General features: G+C 48.6%; 1 pseudogene; it reads left to right on the top strand.

Annotated features, from left to right (window-relative positions):
* The first annotated feature begins 11,986 nt into the window (after positions 1-11,986).
* Positions 11,987-13,063, top strand: LOC149353975 (uncharacterized; annotated as a pseudogene).
* The last annotated feature ends 410 nt before the right edge of the window (positions 13,064-13,473 follow it).

The following is a 13,473-nucleotide window of genomic DNA, read 5'->3' on the forward strand; positions in this document are numbered from 1 at the left end:
TGACGGGCTCCGGAAATTTCGACCCCCTGGGGTTCTTTAACGTGCACTGACATCGTGCAGTACACGGGCTTCTAGAATTTCGCCTCCATCGAAATCTAACCACCGCAGCAGGGATTGAACCTACGTCTTTCGGGACAGCAGCCGAGCGCCGTAACTGAGCCACCGCGGCGGCTCACCGCAAAGCCGGCACACCATTAAAGACGTGACGTGCTTTATTTTCAGAGTCAAGCCTCACTGTTTTCTGGAGCACCGCTTCTACAACCATCTGATCCGACATCCGAAAAGGCTCAGGTATGGCCTCGATGGACGCGAGAAACTATGTGACTGTCATCAAACTTCCATCAAACTGCACGCAAGGAGCAGGTGCTCATATTGAGCATTCACCATCAGCCTTGGAGAAGCGAGGTCTCCATTGCCTCCTGCACAACTTGCTGCAAGCGACATTTACATGGCCTTCCAGACACCATTCAGAAACTAAGCAATACAACAGACTACACCACCTCTGTACCGAAACACTATGCGGATACGCATGACTTTGGGAATAGTGCATATGCACTTTTATATAGCGTAATGTGCAATCTGATGTCGCATGAATGGCACCGCAAAGCCGTCTGCAGCACACGCATGAGAAGATGCGCCCTAACGCGTGTCGGTGCAGCCAAAAACTGTTGCGCATCATTCATAACTATGCCGGCATCGGTGTCCGTGAGAGCGAGAGAGTTGCTTTGCTATACCTGTTTTGCCCCAGCGCTGGAATATATCCTGGACAAAATTTTAAACAGGAAAAACACAACGCAAGCGCTACTGCAACCACGCCGGCACATAGTACTCAAAGAAAAGTGACTGGCACGGACGACGTGATTAAATAAAATACCGTTTCAAATCTGGCTGACCTTTGTACTTAAAACGACACTGAGGAGCATCCTATCCAATTCTCTTTTCTCTGTATAAATAGATTCTTCGGATCTTTCTGGGCATGCTGACGTTGGTCTGGTTACAAAATACGCATTTATGGTCGTGAAAGCCTAATTAAAAAAATTTCCCGCTACAAGATTCAAACTGGTGATGTCCTGACAAATATACACGGATTGCCACCGTTTTGAAGTGAATAGCGGAGTAGCGTTGACTCTGTGATCCGCGCAATCTGAGTCGACGAGTGCATTTACTTGCGGAAAGAAGAAGAGCGAGATGGGTGGAATCGGCCGGGGGTAGCGACGCCTGAGTTTTCTTTTCTTCCTGTTTTTTTTTTTTTTAGAATATCTCCGTTTTCCGTGAAAATAGACTCTTTCTGATTAGAACGCGCGCTTCTTGGTATACAGGCCAATTTAAAATTCTACTCTGTGGCTCTTTACGCACGTTCGGCGGTGCCAAATGCACTTTCGAGACACACACACAAAAAGTCAGCCACCGTCTTCGCCGTCGCGCATTCAGCAACAGGCAACGCGACAGAGAAGACGCGAGAGACAAGGCTCTTCTTTGTTGACAGTGCAGCAAAGCAGACGCAACGTAGTACAGTCCAGAACACGAGCGTGGTGCATCTGCAACTGTTAACTAATTTGTAGCCAGCTCGCTCGCGCTAATGTTCCTAAAGCTGCGCAGCGGCTTCCTGACGTTGTTCGGGCGACTAAGAGATGTCGAGTGTTCCCTCTAATAGTTCCAGCGATTGCAAGCTCATCGTAAAAAAAAACAATGTGCAGGCGCCTTTGATGTTCCACTCACTCAGGTCAGAGGCGAAATGCAGCCGAAAGCACTATGCCCGAACTGCCGAGCTTATACACTCCGACCCGTTCTCCAGGTTGGTCCACGGTCAGCCCCTTGGTAGTAGTGGTGGTCGTGGCGCTAGTGATCGGCGCAGCAGATTTTACCCCTGTATTCAACACGGCGCAGGCGGATAACCCGAGACTGCACGACAGACGTCTGCCTCGGCGTACTTCTCGGCGCCGAGCCTGTGCTGTTGGCTGCAACACACAGATAACGAGATGCTGTTTGCTACATGCTTGAGATACAAAATAAAAAGAGATACATCCAACGAACATTCGTTACGCTACCGTTATAGGCTAAGTGCACATGCCACTTTTTCTTGCCCAAAATACTGGCCGACTTCTTTGAAAAACATAGCAAAAAAAGAATAACGAGGGAGAAAGGCATAAACAGATATGATGCATTTTAATGTGAAAGCATTTCTTCACTCATGAGTGGCGTGGACGGGGTGTGCCACCGAGGGCTGTGGACAGGAAGAGTGGACAGAGCGTGTCCTCATGAGCTGTCGATCATACAGTAAGAATGTAATTATCATTCGTAATGATTAGTAATGATTCAATGGAAAGTTTAAATGACCGAATTACTAAGTAAATAATTAACAAATAATCTCCCCATTAACTTCGATAATTACTGTGAGTAAATCACAAAATCGGTGAATTACAAGCAGTTCCTCTAGAAATGACCGAATAAAATTAAGGAAGAAATTAATTGCAAAAATAATAAAAAATAACGATATCAATGATTAGTTTTAATTAAAATACCTAATGACTGTTGTTTGATTAATTAATAATGAATGAATTGGCATTTGATTATAAACCATTATTTCATGCGTTAATTAAATGCTTACCCTCACATTAATAAGTAACAGAGGAGGCAAGGAGCTCGAGGTCTCCGGAAATTTTGACCGCCTGAGGTTCTGATGTCACACAGCTTTATCACACGTCTCTGATATCGCACAGTGCACGGCCCTCTAGAATTTCGCCTCCATCGAGATTCGACCGCCGTGGCCGGGATCGAACTCTCGTCTTTCGGGTCAGCAGCCGAGCGCCATAACCACTGAGCCACCGCGGCGGCAGTTGCCAAGCCGTAGGAAATCTGAAGAGAAAACATAGACGACAGCTGCGTCCGTATTAACGCATCCTGGGACTTTAAACCTGCGACAACTGTCTTACGTCAGGTTTTTTTTTCCTTGCCTGCCGTTAGAAGGAAAACCATTGGCTAAAAAATGCACGTTGCTATCTTCCTAAATATATTACTATAGTCCCTTAGCCCCCCCCCCCCCTTTTCTCCCAAGTTATCAAGTATTGCCGCGGTGGAATATTGATCAATTGACACGACCGACGTGTCATTTCGAATCGCGTGATTTCTCACTGCAGCTGCCTGTTCAGAAAACTCACCTGCAGGGAAGCCTTCGACGTCAGTGCACCACGGCCGACAGCTCTGACATGCCCGGTGCTCTGCCGTGCATGCTGCCTCGGTGGCCATTCCCCGGGCGCACGGTGGCGACGGCCGTCAGTAGCGCCTTGTTCACCGCGTCTGCTGTCGCAGCGTCGGACCAAGACGCCGAGGCCCTGGCACAGCTCGACGACAGCCGTCCGCCCACGAGACCGCCTCGCAAAGGGCGAGCTTTGGCTGCAGTTCATAGTGCAGCGGGCCAATACTTGCTCGGTGGCGCCACTGCAAGACATTGGAGTGAGGACTCGGGATGATGCCACCAAAGTTGCTAGCGGACGGCTATTACGAGGCCTATAGCCCACTGTCACATCAGGCATAGGAATAGTCCTGGTAGTAGTCTACACGTTCGAATGATCTGACGTCGGAGGAAGAACACAGAACGCAATCCCACGAGCAATTCTGGTTTGTCTTCTGCCTCTTCTTCGTGGCGCCTCCTACAGTGCTAGAAGGACCGCGTTGGAAACAACTGTAGAATGGGCGCACGCAGCGCAGAATACAAGCCGCGGAATCGGAAAGCAGCTTCTACAGAAGGTCAAGGAACCGAAAAACACAGGTGACCGTACGGTCGTGCCTATGTTTTTATTTCTTAATTTTTTTATTCACCTGCCTGCAGCGCCGGAATGGGAATTATTGGAGGAGGAAAACATAGAAATGGTATACATGTAGCAGAGTGGTCGCGCCCGCAGGAAGCGCGTTCGCAATGTCGACCTTCGCGTTGCCACGGTGGTCGCGTTACATTCAGGCAAATACAGTGAATCTCCTATATGATCGTGAAAGTTATGCCTCCTTTTTTTCTTTATCTGAAGCATTCCTCCTCCCTTGCTCACTGATTAATGCACCAGACAGCTCCTTACTATTCTGCACACGAGTGGCCTCTCATACCTGAGGCCCAACACACACGCAGCGTAAGGAAGTTTGTTCCCACACGGAGCTTCTCTTTTTTCACGCGATGAATGAACTCAAGCCGGGTGTCTTCCCAGGGTAGAAGTGATGAAAACACATTGCCTACTCATCATGTTTTTACAGTGTATGTGCCGCGTGAAAATACGGAGGAAACTCTAACCATCTCCATTTGGAGTTTTTTTTTCTCCGTTGAATAGTTGAGGGAGGAATAAAGTCTGCGTTCTTCTCCACCTCTCTACTTCAAGGTTCACGTGATTTGGTGGGGGCGTGTAGCAGACAGTCTTGCAGATGATGGACGAACGGATGACACACAGAGGAACAGAGACACTGGACTTTGTAAACCTTCAAAAACGGTGCGGAAATAGACAGACACAACAGAAACAGAAGCTTCACTCTCAGCTACTAAAGCTGACCGAACGCCTAATGTTCACCTACTCAAGCTGATGCAGTAAGTAGCACTTGAGCTTACTGATCGCTCATCGCGGATTTCCGAAAGCCGGGGCCTGTCTACTTCTTTCGACGAAGCTTGAAAGAGAACCGTGTAAGATCAGCCCCGAAATTTCTAGAAGCGCGCGGCGGCACTAAGGAAGGGAGTAGGGGCCGCTGCACGTGCTAAGCTGCGTCTCTTTCCCCTTGTATTCCCGATTCAGCTCGAATCATTTCGAACCGTTGGTCCGCGCGCGCTGCAGCGCCAATGTGACAGGAAGAGGAGGACCAGAGCCGTGAGCTGGGCCGTGCTCGCTGCCGCTTTCGAGTCCATTCGGCAAATCTCACTTCCTTAGCTCATTGACATAGATCAATGCCACGATCCAAGCATGGCAAAGGATCCACATAACGATCACCGCAGCAGTGGAGAGGGACTGAAGGGGTTCAGGCTGGTCGCCATGGACAAAATTGTTTAGAGGAAAGGAAACACGCTGTAACTGTTTCACTTCACGGTGGACCCCTTAGCTACCCTGCCAGAAGCCAACCGAGACTAAGAGAGTTACCGCGTATCTTGAAGAAGAGTGTGATTTTGAAAGGAGCGAATTGTCTTCATAAAGACAAAGTATACAGTTTAAATAGCCGAAAGAGGATCATGAATGACAATCTAAGTGAAAGTAAAAACTGTATAGCGCCACCTAGTCGTCACCGCTGTGCATTTTCCCGCTGCCTTCGCTTTCTCAAACATAAGCCAACAGGTAATGGTTTCTTTCCCGAAAACGCATGACCGCCACGAATGGACTATCGTTTTTATATGCAGAAATAAATGCTCGAAATGTGAAAAAAATGCCCAAAGATTACAATTCATGCAGGCGTCTAGGGGTGACAGATGATGACGATGAAAACCCTTTAATTGCTCCTAAAACTGGCGGGTGCCTCCCTATTGAGGGATTGTTTTGAATCTTGTAGCTGCTCTAGCCATTTCCGTCAGCTCCTGCAGAACTTTTCTGTCTGAGCTGGACAATATTTCCCTAACGCTGAATCGACCGTTCATTTTTCCTTTCCATTTTTGTTTGTTTGCTTGTTTTTGTGGTTTAACATCCCAAAGCGTATCTGGCTATGAGAGACACTGCAGTGTAGTGCTCCGGATAATATCGACTACCTGGGGCTCTTTAACGTGCACTGACATCGAACAGCACGCGGGCCTCTAGCATGTAGCCTGCATAGAAATGCGACCGCCGCGGCCGGGATCAATCCCGCGTCTTTTGGACCAGCAGCCGAGCGCCGTAGCTACTGCGCCGGCTGCTATTTCTGTAGGGTAGAAACTTGGGCAGGTCGGTAACTGTGATTCATGGTATGTGAGGTAACGCAAAACGGGACTGGGACCAAAAAGACGCACCTGTGTTGTGTGCGTCTTTCTTTGTCCCTTGTGGCGTCTTTTTTCTTTTTTTTCTGTGTGGTTACTGCGAGTGCCATGGCTTCCACCTTCGAATGGGTTGGGTCTATGCACCTGAATGATAGGCTACTTGTGAAGTCGCCATCGGATTCTGTAACTGTTTTCTTCATGACGCCTACAACCCGACCTGCCTTCTCTGTGTATAGTGTGTTTCTATTGTTCTTTCTTTACTTTTTCATGTTTTGCATCTCTTCCTGCATAGTGTACCGTGTGCATGTTACCTGGTGAGGGCTTTACTTCAAAGGTGTTATCAGCAATTGGGGGCTTCATGTCGGTCTTGCGTTTTGCTCATGTACAGCCGTTTTACTCTCCCTTAAAGCAGAACGACGAGGTCCCAACGCTCCGTTGACACATTTTGAGTTTGCACCGATGAAAAGAAGGAAGAGGAGGTCAGCTTTCGTTCCCGTGCACTGCACCACGCGGCGTCCGTGTCGCGTGATTTGTCTCGGGGCTAGTCACCCACTGAATATTCCATGCTGGTTGTGGACTGAATCTGAGGTTTCGAGAATCGCGTCTAATTCAGTGCATCGCACGAAGACACCGACGAGAGTCACTCCATGCTGCTACCACTCAAACGCAGAGCTACGACGTCCCAATGCTCCGTTGATAGAGCACTGATGGCCCCGGCGCGGCTACGCGACGGAAACGTCGACGCTCGGCACAGCTACAGAACCTGCCCGTTCGGAACCTGGTTTCACACACCACCCCCTGGTGGTACCCAAGCATGGAGAGGGCCTTCTCTACTGGTCACTGCCGCTGTGATCCCGGCTTCCATGACGCGCCGCTATTCATCCAGGCCCGACCTCGAAAAGCAAGGGATGCAGTGGAACTATACCCTTTCCTTCTCCATCTATGGTTCCCTGGTAGCGAGAGGCCATTTATCATAGGAGGTACGCACACTCTTCATGTTGACGTAGTCGCGATTCTTCACCTCACAGACTCCCCTCAAAACGTTCTGATCTTTGTGCAGCTCAGGCGCCGCCGGGATTCTCCACACACGGAGGTCCTCGCCACGCTCCATCAATGCAAAGTGCCTACACCTAACGGCAGTGAAAAACATCCTGGTCGTTATCACCAGAGGGTCTGTCCTAGCTGGAGCCGACCGTGGACTCAGCCGAGTTGTCACAAGAGCCGGCGTTCACTGCATCCCCATCACAATGAATATGACCAACTCCTTCTCCTGAATCTCCGTACGCTGCTGCAGGAGTCCGCCGTCTTGCTACACATCATTCTGGGAAGATTACTACCCCTGTCCTGCATGCGAGCTGGACTGCAGAGCTACTGTCCGTCCTCGTGCTGGTTATCGTCCGAGCTGGCCATCGACCCGTCCACATAGCCGTACACTCCGCTGCCGGATCGCCATGGGGGCTTGTGCTACATGAGCTCCGCAGCACTGCAGATAAAGGACCGAAACTGGCGTCCCATGCCACGCGGTACGAGCACCCACGGATGACGCAGCTCACCGCTAGCACAACATGAGGACCGCAGCGGAGTGATCGCAGAGAATCCCGCCAGCAAGAGGGTGTCCAACCCCAGCGCTTGCCTCGTCTCGTTGCCCTTAGGCTGCAGACGATCACGGTACATACTACGGCGACAATAGGGAAAGTGGTGATGCTGGAGTTCAATCTTGCAACGTGTTATCATTTTCTTTATTGCGACTGCGCGCCTGCTGCCATGCCACTGAGACTAGCCACAAATGATTTGAGATTATGTACTTGAAGCTGGAAACCGCTTTGCCCCCGATTTGTCGAAAATCATACATGTCGAGACCCGCCAACGGCCGTGTCCGGTCACATTGTACCTGATGAGCATGATAGCCTTGGAAAATCTCGGACAGTTCACCTGTTTTATGCCTGCTCATATTGACTCGTTCACTTGCTTAGACCTGAAAACGTAGATAACGCGGAACCTCCACGAATGCGTACTTACCACAAAACAGCCGAATTCTTCAGTGATGTTCTTAGCGGCGCATTTCTCCTTCGGGTCGTTGCTGATATTGTCCTCTCATTTTCGCTCCGCAAATAAGGTTGTGCAGCCAGTATTAAGTATTTCAGACTTCAGTGCAATTGTCTCAGTGAATGGGAATGCTGTCTCTACGCTGCAAAGTGCACAACTGGCAGTCTTCGCGCTCTCAAGGTTTCAAGATTCTGCTCCTTGTCAGATTTTTCTGTTTGCGTTCTTTAGAAGGTAATATCGCCCATTTGTCTAAAGATCCAGCAAGAATTTCGGAGTGAAATGACTAGCTGACGCGAGACAACTGCTTTACCCTATTTGACGCATGCATGCTGTTGCTTTGCAAAGGATGCTTTTGGAAGATCCTTGTTTCTATCACAAAAAATTTGCGAAACGTGATGCAAACTATATTATAAACATACACTAATTTACAATACCAAGAAAGTGTTTTTTGAAGAAAAGAATTTAGGCATGCAGTCGATGTTGAGTAATAGATTAGCCATTTTGCGCTCAAAGAAAAAGGACGGCATCTCTATCGATGCACAAATATTCATAGCTCTCATACATTTCTGACTTTTAGAATAAGCACCAAACAAAACGATATCGAGCTGGACGAGCGGAAAGTGCAAAGAATTAAACGATGGATGAATTTTGGGGCCGTATTTGGCAGGCCCACCGCCTCTGGAGCAACCAGTCAAGGTTACGTCGCGGACAACCGAGGTCAGCCACAACGAGAGCTACGCACAAAAGCAATTACAGAAGGAGGAAATTAAGACAGTATGGAGAAAAAAACTAAGTGCTCGTAAATAGAAGAGTACGTAAATACGTACTCTTCTCGTCGACATTGCCCGGAAATTCCCCTCTGATCTCATATAATAGAGGGGTGATATCCGTCTATGTCTTCGAGGCTACAGCAGCGAATACTCAACTACTACAACTCAACTACAGGCAGCATGGCACGTTCGTTACGTAAATGCAGCGCCAAACGCTATCCGATGAGTCAAGTCAAACCAGTTTTCTACATTTTCATTTGTAGGCGTCGGCTGAAATGGTTCCGAGATGCCATGTGTTGTAGTCGGGGTGGAAGCCTTCAAATGAGAATAAGTTCTCAATACAAGAATGCAACCATCAAACCAGGCCTCCGGTATACCACCCCGAGATTAGCACCATAATCGTATAAGACTTGCTTTTATGAACATGGGTTCTCTTTTGCCCAGTTGTCCACTCACAATGCTGGAAATTATGCTGAAAGGCTTATACAGGTTTGCAGAAAGTCACTCAGTATGTTAACGGCGACCGTTCGCAGCAATCGCCCGAGGTCTTTGGTGGCGTCTGCGTCTACGCAGGGCTTGTGTGGAGTCACCGCGATAAAGGCGGAGAGCGCACCTACGTGGGTGGCCCACACGCCCCCCTTTTCATTACTGAAGACGCAGTTCAAGTAGTGGATAGCAGCATGGCAGAGGCTGCAACCACGCGTGGAGTCTTCGCAAATGGCTAGTCACAATCTGGCGCACTAGCGCTCCTGCTCAGTTAATACACCTTCCTGCAGCGTCAGCCAAGTGCCCGAGCGACAGTGGCGGCTAGAGGCGCCGGTATGATGTATGCAGCAATGAGCAGAGCACGCCCTGTTGTTAAGCACGGCCCACTGCATGAAAAGGCAGCTCTTTAAAGCTGGGAGCCAATTATTGATTTCAAACTCGCGATTGATATCAAAACCTCTGAAGCATATGGCAACAATATGGCATAATCTAAGAGGCCTTCCAAATAATTATGATAGCAACAGAAACAGACACTGCATCTTTCAACTCCTTAAATCAGGTGAGTGGCTATCTTGCGTGGAATACTCTTGCATAACACCATGTAAATTCGATAGGAACTAGCTTTCCTGACAATACGTTCAGCAAGCCGCACACGAATTTATTTTTGTTCCTTCTTAGAGCAAAAATCATTGCTTAAAGGAATAATTGATTAAAATGCATGGAAGTGTTTAATTCGACTAATGTTGAGGATTGTTCACTAAATCCCGCTAAGCTGGTAAGTCACACAAGAAAACCAAGCGTTTTTAAATTCAATTGTAATCCCTGATGTCACCATTTGAAGCACGCATTTTTTTTTTTACAAATTATCAAAAGTTCTCGAATCCGGAAACTCTAAGCGCCACCTTCACCCAATACGCCCTACCGGATGCCATACAGGGCGGGTCAGGAGATCCACCTCGTTCACACTATATAGAAAAAGGCTAGTTGCATGAGGCGAAATATGTATGACATATACAGGCTAAAATACGTCGCCCTGAAACCGTAAATATATCCAAGACGTTACTTCTGATGTGTGTTGTTATCCACTCATATTTCAGAGAAAAGCCCCGCCGCAGTGGCTCTGTGCTTACGGCGCTCGGCTGCTGACCCGAAAGACGCGGGTTCGATCCCGGCCGCGGCGGCTGAATTTCTTAAAGGGGAAACTCTAGAGGCCCGCGTGCTGTGCGATGTGAGTGCACGTTAAAGAACCCCAGGTAGTCGAAATTTCTAGAGCCCTTCACTACGGCGTCTCTCATAGCCTCAGTCGCTTTGGAACGTTAAACGCCACTAAACCAAACCATATTTCAGTGAAAAAAAGAATGGGCGAGCTATTACTAGACGCGCCGCTGTTTCCGCAAAAGTACGCTCACCCAGCAAAGACCTCATGAACGCCCTTTTTCATAAAGATATATGTATATATATATTTGTTAGGTTTGTCAAAAAGTTACAGTGCCATTTTTGGCCCGACCTACTTGAATTATTAGTCGAGATAAATTAATGAACTGTTTAAATATAGCTTGAAACGTTCAGGCGTGAATAGAAAAGTTGTAGAGCCCCACAAATATTGTCCAACCCAGGCACTTCCAAGGACATAGACTCAGTGTGGTCGTTTTTATTCGGTGAAAGCGGTAGCCTGGGGATTTAAAAAATACCACGTGACAGCGCACTCCATACGCCCGAATGCGCCGCAGTTGCAGCGCCCCCATTCATGCTTTGTGAAAAAATTGATGCGGTTTAGCTCTCGTTAAACTTGGTTGGTTGCGAAAGCCTCTCCTCCTCCGCATTTCAAGACGTTCGGCCCGTTGTTCTTCTGTTTACTCGGCACGCCTTGGTCTCCTAGCTCCATTCCCTATAGCACGGCTGGACTGACATTCTGAACTTGAAGTGGCTTGCTTAGCTGCTTCTGATTCTCGTCATTTTCGCAAACGTTCTTCTCGTTATTCCTCTGTTTCCTGGGCATATGGTTTCCGCTTGGCTTTTTTTACGTTTAGCTGGCCTAATCCCAGCTTGTGAACTCGATACTGCTCGTTTACCTGCTTCGGCTTCTCGTCGTTTCCGCTATCGTTCTTCTCGTTGTTCTTCCGTTTCTTGGGCACGTTGTAACCTCTTTCTTGCATTCTTCCTGGCTTGTTTGGCTGTCGCCTAACTTTCGATGCTCATTGAACTCGATCTGCATCGAGATTTTCGAGCACGCTCGAAGCATCCGGTGCTACACGGGCATTTTCAATGCTCATCGAGAAGTTTTCCTCATGTGCGTTAGGTGGCGCCAAATGTTCCTCCAAAAGCCATAACATGGTGATGTCCGGCAACGCTGTGCAGTCGGGGCCAGCGGCAGCCAAATCCGCAGCCAGTCGCGATAGCGGTTGGCGCCAAAACCGAAGGCTTTGTTGTGGCAGCTCTGCGAATTATTATGAGTTCGGAAAGGAAGCGCGAGATTGCTCTCATGATGGTGGCGGCTGCTGACCTCGAAGTCGAGATTGAGGCGGCTAAAGCTAAGACAGACAGTGCAAAAAGGCAGCTGCTTTTTGCGAACGGGCTGTGTATTGTGGCTGCGGTTGCGTGCAATGGTGCAGTCCACCGGGAAAGGTGGATGTACAATCGCAACGAACGCTGGTTTGAGGACACACTTCCCCACCTCGGTGAGCGGTTCTTCAAGCAAAGCTTTCGCGTGACGCCTTCGACGTTCCGGTACATAGTCGAAGCTTGCCGGCCCCTGCTGCAGCGCGTCGATACGAATATGAGGCTGGCCATCTCTGTCGAGAAGCGCGTTGCAGTGGCGATGTACAAGCTGTGCTCCTCGGCAGAAGATCGGTCTGTGGCCAATCTTTTCGGCGTAGGGCGATCAACTGTGAACACCATCTACCGGGAGTTTTGCGACACCGTAGTGTGCTTACTCGAGGACAAGTGGGTCAGCCTGCCCTCTCCAGACGCAATGGGCGACCACATAAGAGAGTTTAGTGCCGTTTGCGACTTCCCACAAGCGATGGGGGCACTCGACGGGTGCCATTTCCCCGTGTCGCCGCCGAAGGAAAGCGCATCGGACTAATACAACTACAAAGGCTGGTGAGTTATGTCATACTTGGCTTATGTAGAGCTTACATGTTGAAGCCATAAAGGCAGCATTGCAATAATACGAATTTGCTAATGCAAAAGTCTTCAGTTCATAACTCATTGTGCTTGTCCATGATTTATGAAGAATTCTTTTAATGTTTTTTTTTTTTTTCACAGGCACAGCATTGTGCTGCTCGCCTTGGTAGACCACCGGTATTGCTTCCGGTACGTGAACGTTGGCTCACCAGGACGCTGCCACGATGCGTACATCTACCAGCGCTCCCGGCTGGCCGAGTTCATAGATGGGCCAACATTTCAGTCGCCAGCTGTAATCATCAGTGGAACAGCTGTGCCTCCACTGATCCTCTGCGATCAAGCGTTTCCCCTTACAGCACACTTAATCAAACCCTTCAGCCACAGCGCCCACTTGGATGCCGACATGAAGAGATTCAACTACCACCTGTCGAAGGCCAGAAGGGTGGTGGAGAACGCGTTCGGCAGAATGAAGGCACGATTTAGGTTCTGCATGAAGAGGATGGAATGCAGCCTAGATACTGCTCCACTGGTGATTCGTGCCTGCTGCACGCTGAACAACATCTGCGAAGCGTTTGGCGACCACGTCATGCAAGACTGGACCTCTGATGGAGAAGTTACCGAGGCCCTGTATGAGCAGCCACAGAGAGTCACAGATGCTCAAACCACAACTGGTACTGCAGTACGACTTGCAATCCTAGAACACTACAAGCAGCGAGCACAGAACTGAGGTAAACAGTGCTATCCATTTACGATAACCGTGTTTTCAGGCTGGCTAGTTGGTGCAATGCATTTCCTTTAAGACACTGTGTGAAACGATAACAGAACACGCAGGAGACGCACAAAAAATTTCAAAGTTTATACCTCTTTATAGGCTTGGCAGCTAGCACTTTACAAAACAATGCATACATTACATTCAATGCAACCAAAGCAAAAAGATGAAGGACAAGACAAAAAGACGCTGGCTAGCTTTATTTTGTCTTTCGTCTTTGTATGCTGGTCCTGTTGTCTCACTATGAATTACCAACATGCCCACAATGCTTTGTTGCTATATAATATATCACAGGAGAAATATCACAAACTGCTGCGAAATATTGCTCAGGTACTGGAACAGGTGCAAAAAACATAAAACAGCAAGAA

The sequence above is a fragment of the Amblyomma mixtum genome, chromosome 3, assembly GCF_055824585.1.
Source record: "Amblyomma mixtum isolate Tamu chromosome 3, ASM5582458v1, whole genome shotgun sequence".
Taxonomy (NCBI): Eukaryota; Metazoa; Arthropoda; class Arachnida; order Ixodida; family Ixodidae; genus Amblyomma; species Amblyomma mixtum.